The 7,291-nt window shown below is 33.7% G+C and overlaps 1 non-coding gene across 1 annotated transcript; it reads right to left on the bottom strand.

The window, feature by feature from the left end:
- Window positions 1–6,742: 6,742 nt before the first annotated feature.
- LOC127742926 (small nucleolar RNA R71) lies at window positions 6,743–6,849 on the bottom strand. Its single transcript, XR_008004277.1, has one exon. It is a non-coding gene; the product is annotated as a small nucleolar RNA R71 (small nucleolar RNA).
- Window positions 6,850–7,291: the final 442 nt, after the last annotated feature.

Genomic DNA, 7,291 nt, shown 5'->3' with positions numbered 1-7,291 from the left:
TCGGCCACACCAAGAAACGTTATGGCCTTGCACTCTCCTTTTGGATTTTCTTCTGTATTGCTTGGGAGAGTACTAGGAAGAGTTTTAGTGACTTTTTTACTCAGGTAGCCCACTTGTGCCTCCAAATTTCTAATGGAGGACCTTATTTCATTCATGAAACTTAGAATAGCCTTAGATAAATCAGAGACTATGTTTGCTAAGCTAGAGGGGTACTGCTCAGAATTCTCTGCCTGTTGCTGAGAGGATGATAGAAAAGGCTTGCTATTGCTAAACATGTTTCTTCCACCATTATTAAAGCCTTGTTGAGGCTTTTGTTGATCCTTCCATGAGAAATTTGGATGATTTCTCCATGAGGGATTATAGGTTTTCCATAGGCTTCACCCATGTAATTCACATCTGCTATTGTAGGGTTCTCAGGATCATAAGCTTCTTCTTCAGAAGATGCTTCTTTAGTACTGTTGGATGCATTTTGCAATCCATTCAGACTCTGAAAATTCGTATTGACTTGTTGAGTCAACATTTATTCTGAGCCAATATGGCATTCAGAGCATCAATTTCAAGAACTTCCTTCCTCTGAGGCGTCCCATTACTCACAGGATTCCTTTCAGAAGTGTACATGAACTGGTTATTTGCAACCATTTCAATGAGTTCCTGAGCTTCTGTAGGTGTTTTCTTCAGGTGAATAGATCCACCTGCAGTATGGTCCAATGACATCTTAGACAAATCAGACAGACCATCATAGAATATATCAAGGATGGTCCATTCTGAGAGCATGTCAGAAGGGCACTTTTTGGTCAGTTGCTTGTATCTTTTCCAAGCTTCATAGAGGGATTCACTTTCTTTCTGCCTAAAGGTTTGAACATCCACTCTAAGCTTGCTCAGCTTTTGAGGAGGAAAGGACTTGGCTAAGAAAGTCGTGACCAGCTTATCCCAAGAGTTTAGGCTATCTCTATGTTGAGAGTCCAACCATATTCTAGCTCTGTCTCTAACAACAAAATGGAAAAGTATAAGCTTATAGATCTCGGGATCAACCACATTGGTCTTAACAGTATCACAGATTTGCAAGAATTCAGTTAAGAAATGAAAAGGATCTTCTGAGGGAAGTCCATGAAACTTGTAGTTCTGTTGCATCAGAAAAACTAATTGAGGCTTTAGCTCCAAGTTGTTTGCTCCAATGGCAGGGATTGAGATGCTTCTTCCATGGAAACTGGAATTTGGTGCAGTGAAGTCACCAAACATCTTCCTTGCATTGTTGTTGGGTTCGACCATGTCTCCTTCTTTTTCGAGATTCTCTGTAAGGTTTTCTCTGGATTGTTGTGCTTTAGCTTCTCTTAGCTTCTTCTTCAGAGTCCTTTCAGGTTCAGGATCTGCTTCAACAAGAATGTCCTTGTCCTTTATGCGAGTAGAAGAGAAGAAGAATAGAAGAGGAATAGAAGAGGAAAAATTCGAACACAGAGAGAGAAGAGAAGAGGGTTCGAATTATGAGTAGAAGAGAAGTGTTAGTAGATAAATAAATAAATACAAGAAGATGAGAGAGAGGAGTTTTCAAAAATAATTAAGAAAAAACGGAAAATATTTTTGTTTTTATTTTAAAATATAGTTAGGATTCGAAAATTAGGAGAAGAAATGAAATTAAAATTAAAATTTAAAACAATTAGTTAATTAAAAAGAATTTTGAAAAAGAGGAAGGTGATTTTCGAAAATTAGAGAGAGAAAAGTAGTTAGGTGGTTTTGAAAAAGATAAGAAATAGTAAAACAAACTATTTGTTTTAGTTAGTTGAAAAAGATTTGAAAAATGAATTTTGAAAAGATAAGAAGTTAGAAAAGATTTTGAAATTGATTGTGAAAAAGATATGATTTGAAAAAGATATGTTTGAAAAGATATGATTAAAAAGATATGATTCTAAAATTTAAAGTTTGAATCTTTCTTAACAAGAAAGTTACAAACTTGAAATTTTTGAATCAAAACATTAATTGTTAATATTAATTTCGAAAAACATGAGGTAAAAATAGGAAAAAGATTTTTCAAAAGTTTTGAAAAAGATTTTTGAGAATTTTCAAAAAATAAAGGAAAAAAATGAAAAAGATTTGATTTTGAAAAAGATTTTGAAAAGATAAATTTTTGAAATTGAAATCTTGACTTAACTAACAAGAAACAACTTATTTTAAAAATTTTTGACTAAGTCAACCCAAAGATTTCGAAATTTATGAGTGAAATAAGGAAAAGATTTTTTTTTTTGAATTTAATAAGGAAAGAAAAAAACAAAAGAGTTGAGTCAAAATATGAAAATTTTGGATCAAAACCAATGATGCATGCAAGAACACTTTGAATGTCAAGATGAATACCAAGAACACTTTGAAGATCAAGATGAAGATCAAGACTTATTTTTGAAAACTTTTCAAGAAAAGAAAAACATGCAAGACACCAAACTTAGAAATTTTTAATGCTTAGACACTAAGAATTCAAAAATGCATATGAAAAATAAGAAAAGACACAAAACCATAAAAGTTAAAGATTAAACAAGAAGACTTACGAAGAACAACTTGAAGATCATGAAGAACACCATGCATGAGTTTTCGAAAATTTTTTTGAGAAAAATAAAAATATGCAATTGACACCAAACTTAAAAATTGACTCTAGACTCAAACAAGAAACACAAAATTATTTTTGATTTTCTGATTTTATAAATTTTTTTTTAAATTTTTCGAAAAATTTTTTGGAAAAATGAAAAAGGAGAGAAATTTTTTTTTAAAAATTTTTGAAAACTTTTTTAACAAAAAATAAAGGTTGAAACAAGAAGAAAATTACCTAATCTAAGCAACAAGATGAAGCGTCAGTTGTCCAAACTCGAACAATCCCCGACAACGACGCCAAAAACTTGGTGCACGAAATTGTGATCTCAATGGCGCCAACAACTTGGTACGCACAATTATAATCTCAACTCTTTCCAAACTTCGCACAACTAACCAGCAAGTGCACTGGGTCATCCAAGTAATAAACCTTACGTGAGTAAGGGTCGATCCCACGGAAATTGTCGGCTTGAAGCAAGCTATGGTTGATGAGCGGATAATTTATACGCTTTTTGGCATTGTTTTTAGGTAGTTTTTAGTAGGATCTAGCTACTTTTAGGGATGTTTTTATTAGTTTTTATGCAAAATTCATATTTCTAGACTTTACTATGAGTTTGTGTGTTTTTCTATGATTTCAGGTATTTTCTAGCTAAAATTGAGGGACCTGAGCAAAAATCTGATAGAAGGCTGACAAAGGACTGCTGATGCTGTTGGATTATGACCTCCCTACACTTGAAATGGATTTTCTGGAGCTACAGTACTCCAAATGGCGCGCTCTCAACTGCTTTGGAAAGTAGACATTCAGAGCTTTCCAGAAATATATAATAATTCATACTTTATTCTAGTTTAGATGACGCAAACTGGCGTTCAACGCCAGTCCCATGCTACAGTCTCGAGTAAAATGCCAGAAACACGTCACAAACCAGAGTTAAATGGCAAAAACACGTTACAACTTGGCGTTTAACCCCAAGATAAGTCTCTGTACGTGTAAAGCTCTAACTCAGCCCAAGCACACACCCAAGTGGGCCCCGGAAGTGGATTTCTGCACTAAAGACTTATTTCTGTAAATCCTAGTAACTGGTTTAGTATAAATAGAACTTTTTACTATTGTATTAAGGGTCTTTTTCCCTATTTTCGAATTCATATGCCATTTAGGGGGGCTGGCCATTCGGCCATTCCTAGACCATCACTTATGTATTTTCAACGGTGGAGTTTCTACACACCATAGATAAAGGGTGTGGAGCTCTGCTGTTCCTCGAGTATTAATGCAATTACTACTATTTTCTATTCAATTCAGCTTATTCTTGTTGTAAGATATTCGCTACACTTTAACATGATGAATGTGATGATCCATGACACTCATCATCATTCTCACCTATGAACGCGTGACTGACAACCACTTCCGTTCTACCTTAGAACGAGCATGTATCTCTTGGATTTCTTAATCAGAATCTTCGTGGTATAAGCTAGAATCCATTGGCAGCATTCTTGAGAATTCGAAAAGTCTAAACCTTATCTGTGGTATTCCGAGTAGGATTCAGGGATTGAATGACTGTGATGAGCTTCAAACTTGCGATTGTTGGGCGTAGTGACAGACGCAAAAAAATCAATGGATTCTATTCCGACATGATCGAGAACCGACAGATAATTAGCCGTGTTGTGACAGAGAATTTGGACCATTTTCACTGAGAGGATGGGAAGTAGCCATTGACAACGGTGATGCCCTACATACAGCTTGCCAAGGAAAGGAGTAAGAATGATTGGATGAAAGCAGTAGGAAAGTAGAAATTCAGAAGGAACACAGCATCTCCATACACTTATCTGAAATTTCTACCAATAATTTACATAAGTATCTCTATCTCTATTTTATGCTTTATTTATCTTTATATTCAAAAACCATTATAACCATTTGAATCCGCCTGACTGAGATTTACAAGATGACCATAGCTTGCTTCATACCAACAATCTCCGTGTGATCGACCCTTACTCACGTAAGGTATTACTTGGGCGACCCAGTGCACTTGCTGGTTAGTTGTGCGAAGTTGTGACAAAGTGTGATTCACGTTTGAGAGCTCCAAGTCCATTGGTGCCATTGTTGATGATCACAATTTACGTGCACCAAGTTTTTGGCGCCGTTGCCGGGGATTGTTCGAGTTTGGACAACTGACGGTTCATCTTGTTGCTTAGATTAGGTAATTTTCTTTTCAAAAAGTTTTCAAAAATCTTTCAAAATTTTTTATTTTGTTTTCGTTTTTCTAAAATGAAATTTTCAAAAAATCCAAAAAAAAATTTGTGTTTCTTGTTTGAGTCTTGAGTCAATTTTTAAGTTTGGTGTCAATTGCATGTTTTAAAAACTTTTGCATTTTTCGAAAATTCATGCATGTGTTCTTCATGATCTTCAAGTTGTTCTTGACAAGTCTTCTTGTTTGATCTTTAAATTTTCTTGTTTTATGTTTTTTGTTATTTTTCATATGCATTTTTGCATTCATAGTGTCTAAGCATTGAAAATTCCTAAGTTTGGTGTCTTGCATGTTTTTCTTTTCTTGAAATTTTTTCAAAAATAAGTCTTGATGTTCATATTGATCTTGAAAGTGTTTGTGGTGTTCAACATTGACATTCATAGTGTTCTTGTATGCATCATGTGTTTTGATCCAAAATTTTCACGTTTTGGGTCATATTTGTGTTTTTCTCTCTCCTCATTAAAAATTCAAAAATTAAAAAAATATATATTTTCCTTGTTTTACTCATAATTTTGAAAATTTTTGGGTTGACTTAGTCAAAAAATTTTAAAATAAGTTGTTTCTTGCTAGTCAAGTCAAGATTTCAATTTTAAAAATCTTATCTTTTCAAAACTTTTTCAAAAATCAAATCTTTTTCATTTTTCTTTTATATTTTCGAAAATATTTTTTAATTGATTTTCAAAATCTTTTTTATCTTTATTTCAAAATTTCAAAACTTTACTAACAACTAATGTGATTGATTCAAAAATTTGAAGTTTGTTACTTTATTGTTAAGAAAGGTTCAATCTTTAAATTCTAAAATCATATCTTTTAGTTTCTTGTTAGTCAAGTAATCAATTTTAATTTTAAAAATCAAATCTTTTCTAAAATATATTTTTCAATCATATCATTTTAAAATATCTTTTTTTAAATCATATATTTTTCAAAATCAATTTCAAAATCTTTTCTAACTTCTTATCTTTTCAAAATTGATTTTCAAATCTTTTTCAACTAACTAATTGACTTTTTGTTTGTTTCTTATTTTTTTCAAAACCACCTAACTACTTTTCTCTCTCTAATTTTCGAAAATTCCTCACCCTTTTTCAAAATTCTTTTTAATTAACTAATTATTTCAAATTTTAATTTTAATTGTATTTCTTCTCTCAATTTTCGAAAATCACTAACTATTTTTCAAAAAACAATTTTTGAAATTCTCTCCCTCTCATCTCTTTCTATTTATTTAGTTAATTACTAACACTTCTCTTCATCTAAAAATTCGAACTCTCTCTTCTCCTCTATGTTCAAATTTTTCTCATCCTTCTTCTATTCTCCTCTTTTTCTACTCACATAAAGGAATCTCTATACTGTGACATAGAGGATTCCTCTTCTTTCTTTGTTTTCTTCTCTTTCATATGAGCAAAAACAAAGAAAAAGACATTCTTGTTGAAGCTGATCCTGAACCTGAAAGGACCTTGAAGAGGAAGCTAAGAGCAGCTAAAGCACAGTACTCTGAAAAGGACCCAACTGAAATTTTCGAACAGGAAAAGGAGATGGCAGCCAAAAATAATAACAACAATAATGCAAGGAAGATGTTTGGTGACTTTACTGCACCAAATTCCAAATTACATGGAAGAAGCATCTCAATCCCTGCCATTGGAGAAAACAATTTTGAGCTGAAGCCTCAATTAGTTTCTCTAATGCAACAGAATTGCAAATTTCATAGACTTCCATCAAAAGATCCTTTTTAGTTCTTAACTGAATTCTTGCAGGTCTGTGATACTGTTAAGACCAATGGGGTTGATCCCAAGGTATACAGGCTTATGCTTTTCCCTTTTGTTGTAAGAGACAGAGCTAGAGTATGGTTGGACTCTCAACCTAAAGATAGCCTGAACTCTTGGGATAAGCTGGTCACGGCCTTCTTGGACAAGTTCTTTCATCCTCAAAAGCTGAGTAAGATTAGAGTGGATGTTTAAACCTTTAAGCAAAAAGATGGTGAATCCCTCTATGAAGCTTGGGAAAGATACAAGCAGTTCACCAAAAAGTGTCCTTCTGACATGCTTTCAGAATGGACCATCCTGGATATATTCTATGATGGTCTGTCTGAACTGTCTAAGATGTCATTGGACCATTCTGCAGGTGGATCTATTCACCTGAAGAAAACGCCTGCAGAAGCTCAGGAACTCTTTGACATGGTTGCTAATAACCAATTCATGTACACCTCTGAGAGGAATTCTGTGAGTAATGGGACACCTCAGAAGAGGGGAGTTCTTGAAATTGATACTCTGAATGCCATATTGGCTCAGAACAAAATGTTGACTCAGCAAGTCAACATGATTTCTCAATGGATGGCAAAATGCATCCAACAGTACTAAGGAGGCATCTTCTGAAGAAGAAGCTTATGATCCTGAGAACCCTGCAATGGCAGAGGTGAATTACATGGGTGAACCCTATCGGAACACCTATAATTCTTCATGGAGAAATCATCCAAATTTCTCATGGAA

This window comes from Arachis duranensis, chromosome 1 (assembly GCF_000817695.3).
Source record: "Arachis duranensis cultivar V14167 chromosome 1, aradu.V14167.gnm2.J7QH, whole genome shotgun sequence".
Classification (NCBI taxonomy): domain Eukaryota; kingdom Viridiplantae; phylum Streptophyta; class Magnoliopsida; order Fabales; family Fabaceae; genus Arachis; species Arachis duranensis.
Note: the sequence above shows the minus strand (reverse complement) of the source record. Positions and strands in the feature narration are given on the sequence as shown.